General features: G+C 42.8%; 1 protein-coding gene across 1 annotated transcript in view; it reads right to left on the bottom strand.

The window, feature by feature from the left end:
* ZNF407 (zinc finger protein 407) overlaps nucleotides 1-17520 on the bottom strand; it is a 418812-nt gene that overhangs the window by 45866 nt on the left and 355426 nt on the right. The gene's annotated exons all lie outside the window — the stretch shown is intronic.

Here is a 17520-nt window from a genome sequence, read left to right as displayed (position 1 = left end):
TCTCTGCTGTTTTCTTTCCTGTACTGGAGCACAGCTCATTTATTCAGAAGCAGATTGGAGATCTTGGAATATTTCATTTTTTTATTGCTCGTTATATGTCATCTTGTTTCCAAATGGTATATGAGTGTTACATTTCAGTAAGTACAAGCATCTATACCTTGGCCGCTGACGGTAATTTTACACATGATACAGACTTAATTAAATTACTAATAACTGTTACCTCCATTTTGTTATTGACTTTTCAGCTAAAATATTTATTGCCTTATATTTCTACTTTAAATGTCTATTCTTTTTTTTAAACATCTTTATTGGAGTATAATTGCTTTACAATGGTGTGTTAGTTTCTGCTTTATAACAAAGTGAATCCGCTGTACATATACATATATCCCCATATCCCCTCGCTCTTGTGTCTCCCTATCCCACCCCTCTAGGTGGTCACAAAGCACCGAGCTGATCTCCCTGTGCTGTGCAGCTGCTTCCCACTAGTTATTTGTTTTGCATTTGATAGTGTATATATGTCCATGCCACTCTCTCACTTCGTCCCAGCTTACCCTTCCCCCTCCCCGTGTCCTCAAGTCCATTCTCTACGTCTGTGTCTTTGTTCCTGTCCTGCCCTTAGGTTCTTCAGAACCTTTCTTTTTTTCTTAAGATTCCATATATATGTGTTAGCATGTGGTATTAAATGTCTATTCTTTAGCATTTCTTCTGATCACACAGAAGTATTCCGGAAGTTATACTCCTTTCACATTAGCCTGACTAACAGCAAAACATCAGCAATTCTCTCCCAACTCAGCTTGCTTATATATACAGGGGAAAGAAATCTGTATCTTATTATTTTAATTAAAACAATTAATCTATTTAGGCTCCATCATCTTCCATCGTTGACTTATATCAGTTCTTGAAACCAGGTAACAGGATGCATGTTTCTTAAATTACTATGAAATTTCCAACTCACTGGTGTGGAATAGCTACTACTGTTGGAACACAGCAACCTTAAACCAACTTTCTGTTCATCTGCACAGTCCTATTCAATTCTCACGGTTTAAAGGAAGAAAAAATAGCAATACAGATAAACTATTTTCAAGTTTTACTTTCAGCTTGGATGAAAAAAACAAGTAAAAGTACTTGAAACGTCAATGAAAAAGGTTAATGGAGATAAAGTAAGTCACATCCCTTACCCTCAACACACTAAACTTCTTTATCACATATTTTGTTTTGGCTGATGGTTTAAAAATAGTCAAAAGATATGTATAGCTGATTCACTTTTTTATAAAGCAGAAACTAACACACCATTATAAAGCAATTATACTCCAATAAAGATGTTAAAAAATGGTCAAAAGAAATAAGAATTTGTGCTAACACATATATATGGAATCTAAAAAAAAAAAAAGGTTCTGATGAATCTAGGGGCAGGACAGGAATAAAGATGCAGATGTAGAGAATGGACTTGAGGACACGGGGAGGGGGAAGGGTAAGCTGGGACGAAGTGAGAGAGTGGCATGGACACATATACACTACCAAATGTAAAACAGACAGCTAGTGGGAAGCAGCTGCACAGCACAGGGAGATCAGCTCAGTGCTTTGTGACCACCTAGCGGGGTGGGATAGGGAGACGCAAGAGGGAGGGGATATGGGGATATATGTATATGTACAGCTGATTCACTCTGTTATACAGCAGAAGTTAACACACCATTGTAAAGCAATTATACTCCAATAAAGATGTTAAAAAAAAAAAAAGGACCTACTGTATAGCACAGGGAACTCTACTCAATACTCTGTAATGACCTGTATGGGAAAAGAATCTAAAAAAGAGTGGATATTTGCACATGTATAACTGATTCACTTTGCTGTACACCTGAAACTAACACAACATTGTAAATCAACTATACTCCAATAAAAATTATTTTAAAACATAAAAAAAAAAGAAATAAGAATTTGACCACTTAACAGCATAAGTGGTGAGATTAGAGGAATCATTTATCTGGAATGAAAAGCCCTGATTTGGTTAAGGATGTGCAGTTGTGTGCATCTTTATTGAAAGCAAACTCAGAGTTACTTGGAGAAAGATAAAAGGACAAAAAAAGAAAGAAGCAAACGGCTTGACCTTTAAAAAGGTAGTAGAGATGACTTAGGTTCGAAGAAATTAAAATGGGGGCAGCACTTGGTGTCAGCCAGAAGCTGGGAAAAGGACAAAGGACCGTCTTGGAATGAAAGGAACACTAACAGCTTACGTATATCTGGAGCACCAAACGTTATAAAACTCAAATTGGTGACCAGGTGCTCAATGATAATGGAAGTTTTCACTTCTTAATCCCCCTGAATCTCAAAGGAAACATTTTAGCTACTTTCTTTAGAAAAGGTAAGTTTAAAAAGCTGAACGAGGAGAAACATCCGGTGAACATGCCAGTCAGTCTAAACTTGCTTTGTTCCCTCTGGCCTCCATCCTAACTAAGCAGGACCAGACGACCCAAACCAGCACTGCTGCTCATCTGGTAGCATTTACACGAAGTCCAGGGCTTTTTCTTAGAAAATACACAAGTCTCTATAGGATCTGGCCTGCGATCTGAAGTCTTTTTGGCAATACAAATGTCGAGAACTGAACACATTTCCTGAAGAACTTCAGCTAAAGAGAAACAGTGCTTCACACACTGGGGCACAAGCCCAGCCGGCGACCTAACGTTCTGGGTGTCCTTTACCTGTGATTATAAAAGGCAAGAGTCAAGAAAACATGAAAAAAATATAAGGCAAACAATCCGCTTGCTCAATTTATGTTCAGAAAGTATACACACTTTAGAAACTGTTTCATCAGGGCTTTTAGGGGTCCCTGGTGGTCCTGCAGAGAGCCTGAGCGCACGCTGGCCAGGGCTACACTGCACCTCCAGCCTTCCCATTCAATGGGACGAAGACGCCCCCTTAAACCACGGCTCCGACACTCTCCAGTTAACACACATCGCACTACATGTGAACGCTTCTGTTCTCACCTTGCTTTACCGGCAAGAATCCAGAGAGCATGCCTGCTGGCTTTCTTTCCTCTGGTAACTAAGCCACATGTTTTTCCCTTTCAGACAAAGGCTTTTCGAGCTTTTTATTAGAGAGGGATAGAGGCGGAAGGAAGGGGTGTGCTCCAAAGAGTTGGGGGGGGGGAGTTATCTCCTCTGCTGCCGTCTGAATTTGTCATTAAAAGTGCAAAGGAAAAAAACAACTACTCATCACTTAATAAATACGGATCTACAACAATTCCTGCTGTGAAACATCATGGCTTCACTAAGAAAGAGAAAAACGAGTTTCTCCCAGACCTTTACTTGAATTTACAAGGAACACACTTTCCTAAAATTGCCCACATGCCACTGCATCTATTTTTCTTTTTACATCAGGCATTAAATATGCATCTTGACTCCCACATAGGCAATCTGCAGCACAGCAAAATGACTGTGTATTCAATTATAGGATAAATAAATATAGCAAACATTAAGGAGAAAGTGTCCAACTCCAGGGCGCCGGGCTGGTGTCCTTCCCCCTCACAGAATCAGGTGCTCGGTCAACTACGGCAGTGGCACAGGCTGTGCCGAACCTTCTAGGAGCCGTGAAAAAACATGACCCCCTTCTGTCATTAGAGATACTGGGTTAATCTGGGGGGGGGGGAAATCTCCATGGAGCTAGCAGCTGAAGCTAGCATGTATCTAAAGTGAAAAAAGGTATATTTTAATGAAGAAAACTAGCCACTCATGAAACAAAGTATTTATATACCTCCTTTGCTATTATGAAATTAGGTTAACAATTCCATAACAAATTGAATTGCAAACCAGCAAATTCACAACAAAGTTAAGAGTTTTTTCCTTCATTCTTGTTTGACTGCAGAGGTTTTTAGGGCAAATTCTACCCAGATGCTTAATCAGTTGAGATTATGGGAGAGATCTGCTTCTAACCTTTCCTTAATAATTTCAATCATTTTGGAGAAATGCTTTCAGTTGAGGTTACTGCTAGGAGCCTGCTGCAAAGTGTAGTAACACTTGAAAACAAAATGTTGAGGGTTAAAATGATTACGGCTCATTTATGCATCATACACTCTAGACTCCCCCAGAGCCTGCCACTTCATCCAATTTGCTCTGATGGTGCTTTTCAAGCGCAACGACGCTCATCTCAGCCAACTCACGATGCAGGTGCCCAAAGACGCCATTCACAGAGGTACTGACAATGCTCCAGAGCGTGAGGGCTCGAGTGTCACAGCAAACAACTGTCAGCGTTAGCGTTATCGATTGACTTTAACATTTAAATATATCAAAAACCAGGTGGAAACTCGTGTTTGCAGGTTTAAGAGGGTTTTAATATAGCATATAATAAATATTTAAACACTAAATGTGAATTTAAAGTCCACTATTCTCAATGAGTATTTATGTAACTTTATTTGGCTATCATAAAAACTTTCCAAACACTGGCCAGAAAAAGTCAATTTCGTCGTCGGGCAAAATTCATACAGAAAGTATTTCAAACAGATATAATATGCCAGACCGCCCCATTATTTATACTTACCTCTTATAAGCCTTTTCAAAGGGGAAGTATGATGCAGTTTAAGATACCTTCAGTTTATAAAAATGGTACCACTGAAGTAGATTCTATCTGACATTTTAAAAATATTGAAAGAATCCAATATTTATTCTTTCATTTAACAAAAATTCATTGACTACTAATTACAAGTATTTTCTGACTTTAGAGAAAATATTTAAATGGATCAGTATTTTCTTACTATTTTTCTCTGTTGTTTGGATTCACGTCGTTCATAAGCAAAGATGTTTCTCGTGTACAATAATAACTAACACAGCCCTGTCTACAGTAGCAAAGGAAAACTGCCGTATGTCCATGTGTAAGGGAAGGGTGATTAAGCCACGGTGCCCGCCCTATTATAAGTTATGTACTGATTCCGATGAATAATTAGATCTGTATTTATTGATCTGGAGGAAAAATGAAAATTACAGAATTACGTGTATCCCGTCTCCTTCCAAAATATTTGTAAGGGACACAACTTCTTATTCATAGAAGGCTGGTACACGCTGAGCTGTGAACAGTGATTTGTGGGTATACGAGGAGATGATCTTTTTCTTTATTGTAACAAGTTGTTTTACTTGTTACAAGTCAATTATTTCGTTAATTTAAAATAAAGAAAACCAAAACTAAGCACAAACCAAGAGTGGCTTAATAAGTGAGACTCAGATTTTAACCCTTGATTCCACACAGGTTTTCAGGGTGCTCAGGTCCCACCCAGTTCCCTACTCACACCCTGATGCGGATCAAATGAAGCTTCCTTTGGGCCATTTGGGGATGCCTAGTGCTCTGGCATTTTTATGAGGATTTGACTGCTCCTGACAGGGGACCATTCTTTGCTATATGAAAGAGCAGCGTTTCATAGACGTTAAGACTTGTTTGCTATCCAAACGTGTGCTTTTCCTTAAGGAAAACATTCGTTTAGATGGCTCCATAAATGGGAGGCATGTGGAACCTAGATTAGCCCAGGGCCCAGGAGAGAGATGCAGGCAGCAACAGTGCTCCCTATATCTCAGGTGGAATGCGGGGAGCAGCAAGAGTGTTCCTTCGGGTCCACCACGGCTGCACGCTGGAGCAGCGGGGCATCCACAGTGCTTTAAATACAGCTGTGTTCACGCAACTGCTGCTGATTCCAATGAGACTGAGACTTTCAGCAGGCAGGATTCATCACATCTGATCGTGTCAGCTGCCTGGACACAAAGAGCAAACGTTCCCCTCTAAGTAAACACAGCAAACTTTCTGGAAACGAGGTTCCCAACGCTATGAACATAGGCACTGAAGGGCTAGCAAGTCACCCCCAGGGACCCACTTCTTATTCTGGTGACACAGGACCGTTGTAGGCTTTGTCAGTTTGGCTGTGCGCATGGCTCTCAGTGAGTTATCACCCTAACCTGTTCTACTAACAGCCCCCATGAGTCTCTGGTCCCCCACGACTGGAACGTGGCTACTGCAATTACTAGAGCCTCTAGACGAGGCCAAGAAACACTGCCACAAAGTGGTAATTTGGTCTATTCTAAGTCACTGTTTCTTCTCCAAGATTTCCACTCATTACATTTGTAATTTTACTGTAATTTTGTGTCAGTTTGCTAGATGAACTCATCAGCTATAGATTAAGGCTAATTTATACACTTAAATTAGAAAGGAATAAAAAAATGCAAGTAAGCCTCTATCTAACTGTTTGGTAACAAACAGGCTTGAGTTATAACTTTTAGTCACAGAGATTAATTAGTTCAGGTAACTTAGAAGTGAGATCCAAGGAGATCGCTTTTCACCCATCACTTGCTTAAGCCATGTTGACCTGCTTGCCATCCTTTCCGTGCTTAAAATTTTCAGGCAGGCAAGAGTCTTGCCCCCTCACCTCCTACAAACCCCAACACAAGCACTGCATCCAGGCAGGTGTGCCTTCAGGTCGGCATCACTGCCCACCCCGCCCACACCGCCCACCCCCAATTTTCTTCCTGCTGATTCCTCGCTAGGGGGCTCTTTCTCAAGGGCCCAGTTCAGAGAAGTATCCTTCGGAAAGCCTTCCTGCCCCAGGAGTTCAGTTCTTCTCTAGACTCCCGGATTCTGCTGTCTATATTTCATTTAGGGCCTTTCTCCCAATTAAAGAGTAAATTTTTCACAGTTTTTTGGTTGCTTTGGCCAAAGTAAGCAAAGTGGATTGGGGTACCCTCCTTAGAGAGTGAGCTCTTTCTTCTGCAGGTTTGTGTCACAGTCCTGGTCACTGTCCCCCTCCCCTCGCTGGCCCCCACTGTTAACTATCTAAATTCCCATGTGTCTCCAGAAAGCGATTTTCAAGTAAAAAAAAAAAAAGTCACGTTTGTAGAGTCCATCTGGATAAAAACTTTGGCTTCTTACTTTTGTTTCACCTAGTTTCACTCCGAAATCCACTTAACTTTTTTTTTTGGCCATGGGTCCTTATAAAAGTAAGGGCCGCCCTGGCAGGGGTGAGGCCACTGGGAATCAGGCTCCAGGCTAACAACCTGCAAGTGAGTCTGTCGACCTTTGAGTAAGATTCTCCATGACACAGCAAGCAGCTGTGGCCGGGGTTGCCGGAGAACTTGAGCACTTGGTCATTCAACAGGTGGCTCTCAGGAAAAGGACACCCGGAGGACTCCCGTGATTAGGAAGTACGCATCGGCACCCGGGGATGGAGCTGGCACCCGGGGATGGAGCCGGCACCCAGGGATGGAGCCAGCGAGAGGACCATCTCTGAAGGCAGCATAAATCTACAAGCATGCAAAAGGCTTGAATCTGATCCGGGCATATAGCTACTCAATCAACAGAAATTATTTGTTTACATTATCTGGGCCTTATCACCCATGCCTTTCCCCACTAAGAAACAGATCAAACAGATCACTCTCTTCACAAACCTAAGTTTGTGAAATGCCCTGAGGTCCGTTTCAAGGCCAGCTTCTTGCATTTCCTCCTTCTTTCTTCAATGTAGAGATTCGAAACTCAGAGAAAGGGGACACTGGACAGAATGGAATGGGTTAGCCTTGATGCTGGTGCCAAGTTCACCTGGGAGAAGTGGTGAACTATGCAGCCCTACAAACTAGTCCCATTATTTTTCATTAAAACTTTTTTATTATAAAAAATTTCAAAGATATTAAACTAAACGAAATAATAAACTCTTGTGAAACATCACCCACTTTCCACAATTATCAACATTCTCATATTCTACTCTCACCTGAACTCCACTCAATTATTATTATTTATTTTTACAGTTTTTTAAGGTAAAATTTGCACGCATGGAAATGTGCAAATCCGATCTGTCCAGTTTAGACAAGTGGACGCACCATGTAACCCACCTGCTGTCTCTGGACAGAACATTTCCATCACTGCAGACAGTTCCCTGGTTCCTGCCCCTCTCCTCTCCCCACTCAGAGGCAACCGTTGTCGTGGCTTTCTTTTTTTTAGCCTTTGATTAGTTTTGCCTATTCTAGAATTTCATACAAATTGATGAGTACAGGACTCACAGTTTTCTGGGTATGGTTTCACTTGTTCAGCCTAATGGCTGTGATTGTGCTGTGGAATATATTAGTAGTTCTTTTGACTAAGTTTTTTTTTTTTTTTTTTTTTTGTGGTAGGCGGGCCTCTCACTGTTGTGGCCTCTCCCCGTTGCGGAGCACAGGCTCCGGACGCGCAGGCTCAACGGCCATGGCTCACGAGCCCAGCCGCTCCGAGGCATGTGGGATCTTCCCAGACCAGGGCACGAACCCGTGTCCCCTGCATCGGCAGGCGGACTCTCAACCACTGCGCCACCAGGGAAGCCCTTGACTAAGTTTTAAAGAAGAAACGGACAGCTACGATGGTGGTTTTCAGGGCAGAATGGCTGGCACAAAGGTCCCAGGCAAAACAACAACAAAATCTGCGAGATGTCCCCTCTAAAGGTTTCTCCCATGTCATGTCACTGTCTTGTGCTGTGCCTTTCCTGACTTTACAATTCAAGACGTTCTACTTCATTTCTTTAAGTTCAAGATATCACTGATGTAAGATGCAATTCTGATTAGAACAAATCACCTGGACAATGAAATACTACTCAGCCATAAAAAAGAACAAAATTTTGCCATTTGCAGCTACATGGACGGACCTGGAGGGCACTATGCTAAGCGAAGTCAGTCAGGCAGAGAAAGACAAATACTGTACGCTATCACTTATGTGTGGAATCTAAAAAATACAACAAACTAGTGACTCTAACAAAAAGGGGCAGGCTCACAGACACAGAGAACAAAAAACTGGATACCAGTGGGGGGAGGGCACAAACTACTGTGTGTAAGATGGGCTCAAGGACGTGCTGTACAACATGGGGAACAGAGCCAATATTTGGTAATAACTGTAAGTAGAAAGTAAACTTTAAAAACTGCATAAAAATTTAAAAATTAAGAAATAAAAAGAACAAATTACCTGGGATTTCTCTTTTTAGAAAAAATATAAGGTAAAAACATTGTTGCAATGTTGAGTGTTGAAATACAACATGTCTCCTTTCTCCACAGTATGGCACAGTGCTTAAGAGCTGGGTTCTGACCTCAAATTGAAGGGTTCAAATCCAGGCTCTGCCACTTGTACCTTGAACAAGTTACTTAAACTATCTGTGTCTGGACTTGCTTTACTGTGAAACAAGGGTAATTCCACTCTTACAGGGTTTATGAAGATCAAGTGCTTTCATAGGTGTGAAAAGCTTAGCACAGTGTTAACAAGTGCTATTATTCCAGCTTGCCATTGGCACACAATTCCTTATTTCTCTTCCCTAATCCACCCTCACGGAACAGTTATTTCAATGTTATCAACACTTAACTAGGAATTGAGCCACTGAACAAGGGGATACATGGTTCAATTTTCCTTGGGCATTTACATTTAAAAATAACCTGGTGCAGCCAAATAAATTTTTTAAAAAAAGTTTGTTAACAAATATGTATCCTTAGGTAGTGGAATACATAGGGCTGATGCCTTTGAGCTGGGGGATTTTCATTTACTTGACTACACCTACTAGACCTTACAGTTTGGTTACGTCCCCGTCTATCACTTATTGCCAGTGGATTAAAATATGTGCGACTACCTATAAGGTATAAGATAATCAGCTGTGAATCAAAAGGACAAGATATAGTGGCTTGATATAAGAAAAATAGACAAAAATAAAGAGCTTTTCTCTATACCAATAAAAAATGATAGATAAATAAAATATAATTGAAAAATTCTATACACAACTGCTACAAAAATATTAGCTATACAGGAAAAATAATTGGTTGAAGGACTAAAGACTTGAGTAACTGGTGAGAAATAGTGTTTCTGTAAAGGAAGTTTTAAAATTTTAAAGATGACAATTTACTTACAGTTTACCCTGGAAGAATGTATGAAACAAAGGAGAAATGAAGGAATCTTATTCAATATTAAAACCGAAATGCATAAGGAAGAGAGTGGGTCACTGATATAAGAGAAGAGAGGTAAGTGTATGGAACAGAATAAAGAAACTGTGGAGCAAATAAAATACATGTGGGAACTGAACAGGAGATAAAGGTGGCATTTAAAATCAAAGAGGGAAAGTACGGACCGTTCAATAAATACATTGGGAAAATAACTACGTGGGGAAAAAATGAAGTTAGAGCTTTATGTCAGACTTTATACCAAAATATGTTCCACCAAATGGATTAAAGGTTTAGATTTGTAAAAACTGAAACAACAAAAATACCAGACTGTAGTAGAAATGTTCCCATAACCCTGAAGTAGAGAGGTATGACACTAAAGTCAGAAATCACACATATATATTTATCTTAAAAACAAACAAAAAATCATTAAATAAAGTTAAAAGAGGAACAAGAATTCACACAGTAAAAAATACAAATGACGAATAAACACATGAAAGAATGTTCCATGTCACTAGGAGTCATAAGAACTTTTCTGCTGCACATATTGGGATGTTGTTGACATGAACATGTAGGAGAAAGTGTGGTGAGAAGTCGTGGGAAACCGGGAGCTGCAGATGCTACCTTGAGGGCCTCTGGGCACCAGTTACCAAAGGACTTGAATCAAGAGCTCGTGGACTCTTGGGTCCTTGTTGCAGGAAGTCATCTCGAGGAGCCGGGAATGGACACAAGGATGCCCATACTCTCCGGGGCGACCCTCCACAGGCTCTGTCACCTGGCAGCTCTGCTGGGACGCGTGGAGGGGGCACCCCTCGTGGAGGCTCTCCTGGCCGCTGGCACGGGGTGACGGCGCAGCTCTAGCCCCACAGCCCGTGCTGTCCCCCAGGGCCTGCCTCACGACTGTGCTCACAGGGTCATCTGAATAGGGATTTAGTGCCCTGCTCCTCCACTAGGCTGTAAGGCCCACGGACAGTTCTGACCTTTGTCAGCGCTGTGCCCGCAGCGCGGGGGACAGTGTCTGAAACACGTCAGGCATCCATCCAATAGACATTCGCTGCGTCCTTTCAGTGACTCGCGAGAAGGTGATGAATAAAGTCTCCACAGGCTCCCCGCTGCCCACGGCTCGTGTCTGAACCCCTGAGCAGGGCAGGCAAAGACCTTCACAATTTGTTCCCAAGCTGCCTTTACAGCCTCCTCTCAGCCACTTGCAAACACAGGGCCTTTGACGAGCCACGCCACATGTACCCACTCTGAGCCCCTGCTCTTGCAGTGATGACTCCACCTGCCTCGAATGCAGGTCCCCCACTTTGCCTAGAAAACACCTTCAAAACCGAGCTCCTGGCTCCACACACGTCCCGACTGCAGCAAACTGAGTGAGCCTGTCTGTGAACCCTGAGGCACTGGATACAAACTGCCCCGAGCACTTCCTGTGTCTTGCATAATTACCTATTCACATGTTTTTCTCCTGGACTAGGTTAAGAACTCCATGAAGGCAGCAGCTGCTTTTTTACTCTATGTACCCTGGCTCATAGCAAAGCATCTGACACATAGCAATTGATCAGAAAGTATTTGTTAATGTTACTGAAAAAAGTATTTAGATACTTTAACAAATTATTTCTAAGAATAAAGAATAGGACTTCCCTGGTGGCGCAGTGGTTGAGAGTCTGCCTGCCAATGCAGGGGACACGGGTTTGGGCCCTGGTCTGGGAAGATCCCACGTGCCGTGGAGCGGCTGGGCCCGTGAGCCACAATTACTGAGCCTGCGTGTCTGGAGCCTGTGCTCCGCAACGGGAGAGGCCACGATAGTGAGAGGCCCGCGCACTGCAATGAAGAGCGGCCCCCGCTTGCCACAACTAGAGAAAGCCCTCGCACAGAAACGAAGAGCCAACACAGCCAAAAATAAATAAATTAATTAATAATAATAATAAAAAAAGAATAAAGAATATAATGAAACTTTTTATTTAGTCTTCACGCCCCTCTCAGGGAAGGCCTTCACCACAGCTTCCTGTGAGGATCCCAGACTTTATTTAATAGAGATTCAACCAATGGGAATTCTGAAAATGTCAGTACCACGTCCTAATGAAGAATCACAACTCCTATGGACCCACCATTCACGTTAGTTTTCTCGAACATACATCCCCCTCAAGCGAGAGGCACATCCACCCTACCAGATACCATGCAGAAGCTCACGGAGTGCAATAAGCAGGATGACATCACAGGAGTGTGGGGATTTAAGACTTTCTAAAGTGTCCCACTTACTCAAGGGCACTAACTTAGCCAGAGTGTGTATGGCTGATGAGAAAGCAATTCTAAGTATAATTTAGGGAGAAAAAAAAGACATTTTAAAGCTTTACTTCGCAGAGACAAGAGCTTAAGTTTAAAATTCTCCTTTCTGGAGCAGATTATGTGGGTGGACCTGCAATTATGTTCAAATAAGCAGATAGCTGTGATAACCTCAGAAAAAAATAAGACGATCTATGTCCAGGTTTTCGGTCTTATTAATAAAATTGAATTTTCTAAATAGCTTGTAATTTAAAAAAGAATAAGTCTTTCTTAAGGAAAAAAAACTAAAATTACCAATTTAATGGAAATATACCAGCTAAGTTTGGAACAGGATCGGGGCTGAATCAGATTGTTCAACATAAAACCTCAATAAACAGTAGCTCAAAAAGAAAAAAAAAAAAAAAAAAAAAGCAAGTTCTTTTGTTTTAGAGGCCACAAATGCAACAGAAACAAAATATAATAAAAAAATGAAAATTCAGGTACCAGAATTATGCATTTCATACTGAATAATTATTTCTGTACTGCCCGTAAATCCTCTCCGGTAAGCTGTGCATCTAAAACTCATCGAACTGCCAAGGGGTAAACGCAGCCCCATCCATCAAGCAGCCACTTGACAAATACATTCCATAATAGAAGTTTATTTTTACGGGAGGCTGAATCAAGGACTTTCCCATGCATACAAAAACTTGTCAAAATTATTTATGAGTCTTGCTGAGACACACAATATGTCATATCAAACTCCTAGTTTCCTTCCAAGCACAGACTGTCAATATCTTGGCTCCTATCAATAACGTGGCCCACCGCTCATAGAGGCTGCGGGAGCCGAGGTCACCAGCCCATCCCAGCCGCTGCCGGAAGCCGTCTCTAAGCTCAGTGCAGCTGAAGGAGGCCATTTACCACCTCGATGAGGGGCAGTTAAAGGAAGCGCTTGGGACTGCCCTCAGAGGATTTGCAACATAAAGTAAAATGGAAACATATGCTTGAAAAATTATGGTTGATTACAGCTGAAGTAAAACAAAAATAACAGTAGATATTTCATCTTTTATTTTACACAGGAAACATTAGTTAAGGCTGATAACACGAATGCTTGAAAACCATGACAACAGCCTATCCCTGCTGAAATTTCCATTCTGAATGAGATGGGATGAGACCATCCCCCCGAAGGTGAGGAATCTGCTTTATGAAGCGACGTGACTTGGCTCCGCCCCTCCTAATACTGCTAGTGTTTTCCTCACGAGGAAGCATTTCTCTTTAGTGGGTTAGCCTTCCATCCTCTGTCACTCTCCCCAACACAGGGGGCTCATGGAGAAGAGTGGAAACCGCGGAGTGACCCCTGAGATAATTTACAGCAAAAGGAAAATGTATTCTTATTTTTCAGCTTTGGGGGCAATGAAAACTACAGTCTCCTAGCCTAAGTTAGCCCTGGGAACTAGTCAGCGACAGCAAAAGTGTAGCACTTCTTAGCAATGCCCTTGTTCTACGAAGAAGTGTGTTCTACCACTGCCGTTTCATGCTGGTGCTGTGACATGAGCCATGGAAAGGCCGAGAAGCCCGTGAGTTGACCATGAGATCATCAGTCAGACCAACACCACAGTGGTACATTTTGGTGGCACAGGGTGGGCAAAAATTGCAAAAAAGGGGCTGTTAAACATTTGCTTTAGTTCCTCAACATGAACAGAAATGCACGCTTGTGAAATCTGCCTCACAGCTTCACCGCTCTGTTCCCATCCTATCCCTGTGGGGTGAGAGGGATGAGCAGCTGCCAGAATTCTGAGAGGTCCCCAGGGTGCCACTCCCTGTCCTGCTGTAACCTGCTCAAACATATTCTAGGGCAGGGAGGGCGGAGCCTGGCTTCAGGCCAGATGACTTGATAATCTTCATAACTGTGGCCATCTCAAGTACTAAGAGGACTCTTACTCAAATTTGGCTCAACAAAATAATGTACAACACAGAAAACAGTGTCTGTACTTGGAGTGGAAAAATACAAAGCGAGTGCTAGGCTAGAAATGTATGCTGTTATCACCTGCACTCTATTTAAACCACTGGTTTGGATGTGAAAAAGTAACTTGTAAGTAGTTTTCCTGGAATGCCTAAATTCAATGCTACCAAAAATGGGTGAAATGATAGAAGTCTACTTTTTCCTGTGGAAATGTGACAACAAATCACGGGGGGGAGGGGGGAGGAAAGGGGTTCCCTTAAACAATTTCATTTCTCTGCTCTTCCCAGAGCTCTTCTGAAACAAATTCTGAACAAAGCCCCACCCAAGGCTACCAGAACCTGCCCAGGTGTATTTTTGATAATACAAAAATAGGCTCGGGAGCTGTTTCTCCAGTTCTGGGCACTGTCCCGGGCCGTCAAGCAGACTGAGTCAGAGGTACAGTTGAAGGGAAAGCGTCTAACCCCAGCTCGAGAAGTGAGACTGAAAACACAGCTCTTCATACATTTGCCAGCCAAGTCACTCCTTGAAAGTGAACAATATGATGACGCAGTATCTTCAGACTTTCAAAACAATTATTTGAAATAATCGGAAAATGCTTCAGTTGGGAAAGCCACGTGTTTTCAAAAATATTGAGTTGATGTTGCTCAATAAATGGAACATGGCTACGACTTTCAGATAAAAACAGGAAAGAATCTGGAAGTTTGTGTCCCAAGAACAAAGCATGAACTTCTATGTTCAAGCTGAAGTCAACATATTTCACTGAATTTCCAATGAATTGCTCAAAGAAAGCGAGCGGGGCAAGGCCATCTTTATCTGTGATTCCATTTCAGAAGCGTCTCAACCCATGAGGCCGGGATTAGGCCCCTTTCTAAGGATAGGGGTGGATGAGGCCTGGAGGGTGGTGGCGATCCAAGGTCACATGGCTTGTAGGTGACGCTGACACCCTCACCAGGCTGTGCGCCTTCCTCCCGTCTCCTCCTCCCAACACTGACAGGGCCCTGAAGGCTGCAGGGGCTCCGGGGAGCGGGCAGGAGAAATGGGAGGAGGACAGGGAAGAAGAAGGAGAAAGAAAAGGAATACCTGGCACTGAGAGTGGCTTTGCCTGAGGGAAAGTGCCAACACCTGCATTCAGAAACCTCTGGTCAGACCTCTCTTCCTTACATTATTTCAATCGGGAGGAGCTCCGCAGTCAAACTACACAAAGGGATACACATCAGGAAGAACAAGTTCCCGCTTTCACACACAAGCCCTGTGAGGTGAAACATCAGAAGGGAACCGGGCTCTGCACACGCCGTCTGCCTGGCAGAGTGGGCCCGGCTCAGCCCACAGCCACCCCGCTCGGCGAGTCCTCCTCCTTTCACGCCCAGCTGAGACTTCATCCCCCCGCCCCGCAGACGCACATCCTGTATCCTGAATCCTGCTTCACCCTACGAGCTTCGGTATCCGACCGAGACCCAGCCCGTGCTGAATGCGGAACAGTGCTCGTCAAGGCCAACTCTGGGCTCTTTTATTCCTGAAAATTTCCTGCAAAGAAACATCTCCAGTTCAGGTTTCAGGAAACAGGCTCAGAAAAGCGAGGTGACTTGCAAACCCCGCACAGGGCTGAGACATGAGCCCAGTTTTACGCCCGCCTCCGGAGCCTGCGAGCCCTCCCCTCGTCCAGCACACCGTCCTCATCAGGGTTTCGGACTGAGTGACCCTGCTGGGGGCCGTCCTGGGCACTGAGGGATGTTAGCGGCCGCCCCCACCCAGCCGCGATGTCCCAGAATGTCTCCAGACATCGCTAGGTGTCCCTGGGGGGCAAAATCACCTCGGGTTGAGAACCACTGACCCAGGACCTACACAATCTACCTCACTTCCGTTTCTATTCTCTGCTCCATCTTTACCAAATACACTGGCAAAATTTTGAATTCTCTGTTGCTACTGCTACTCATGTCTGGGTCTGGTTCCCTCACATTGGGAGAAGCAACAGCAGTAGAGTTAGGTTTCCAGGTAAAATACGGGACTTCAGTTTAATCTGTATTTCAGATAAACAACAAATAATTTTTTGGCATTATGTCTCAAATATTGCATTATTTGTTATTTATCTGAAATTCAAATTGAACTGGGTGTCCTGATCTTATTTGCTAAGTCTGGTGACCCCACATAGAGGGTTGGGAAAAACGGAATGTCCCCTCATGTTTACATGTTAATGGATAGAGAATCAGTGTTGGAGACACAACTTTTGCATTTCAGTTAACTTTTGAGAAAGAATTTTATTACGTGTGTTAAATGTATTGTTTTCCTTTTGCATCGATTAGTAACAAATACTAACCTACAGTAGTATTTGTTATTTCCTTAACACCTGGTACTTTTCATTTCTATTTAACCTAAAATTGCGTTCCTTGCCCAGAGAAGCTGCCATCTGTTGTCTAACAATGGTTTGTAATTTAAAAAAAAAAAAAAGAAAGAAAGAAAGAAAAAGAAAGGTCTCCTATCTTTAAAAGACAACCATTAAAGATATATCTTTCTGGCTCAAAATTTACGGTAAGACCTTAAAGGTTCTCAGTCCAATGCCAACTTGGAAGCGTTTCATTACATCACAATATTCTACTTGTAATGTTATGTCCCATTTACTGCTCTCCCAAATCTTCTTATACTTTAATGGTAGCTTCATTATTCCCAGAAAACCACAAACTGCCTAGAGTTTTGCTTAATTTATTCCCCATTTCATTCACCTATCTTCTCAAACTTCATCTTCTTAAGTCAACGTCAATATTTCCCTCTCTCCCACTTCAAAAAAAAGCCACATATGAAAACACAACACTAAAATAACTCAAGCATACAGACACATGTAGTGGAAAAGATAGGTCTCCCTTAAGAACTATGCACATATGCAGACCCACTAACAGATATGTGTGTGTGTACATGTACACACATACACACACACACACACACAAGGTTTATACTTCTATAAGGAAAATGGAATATTACACAGGTTTCTGGAGTTCTGTTCTGTTCTACATTATATGACAAATGTTAAGGACGTCCTGCTCCGCTTCCTTCATAGAACCTTCCTAACTGATCCAACCATGCTGGTCTTGCCGTGTTGAACTCCTAGTGTCACTGACAGTCAACATCTCCGAGCTATCTGCCCTCACCTACCCTTCCCTGTTCCCTCCCACGCTAGGAACTGGAGAAACAAGCATGACCAAGGCCTGGTCCCTGCTCCCGAGGAGCTCAGGATCTGGTGGGACGGACCTCATTTCATGGGCATTGATGATTCTGAACAGAAATGACCCATTTTCAGCAGGGAGCTTCAAAAAGCCAATTCTGGAAGTGATGACTAATGGACCACTCACTCTGGGGGCGGGGGAGCGGGGAGACAGAAGCTGGAAGGACAGCTTACCGGCCCCC

Source organism: Mesoplodon bidens (genome assembly GCF_964165515.1).
Source record: "Mesoplodon bidens genome assembly, chromosome: 13".
Classification (NCBI taxonomy): Eukaryota; Metazoa; Chordata; class Mammalia; order Artiodactyla; family Ziphiidae; genus Mesoplodon; species Mesoplodon bidens.
Note: the sequence above shows the minus strand (reverse complement) of the source record. Positions and strands in the feature narration are given on the sequence as shown.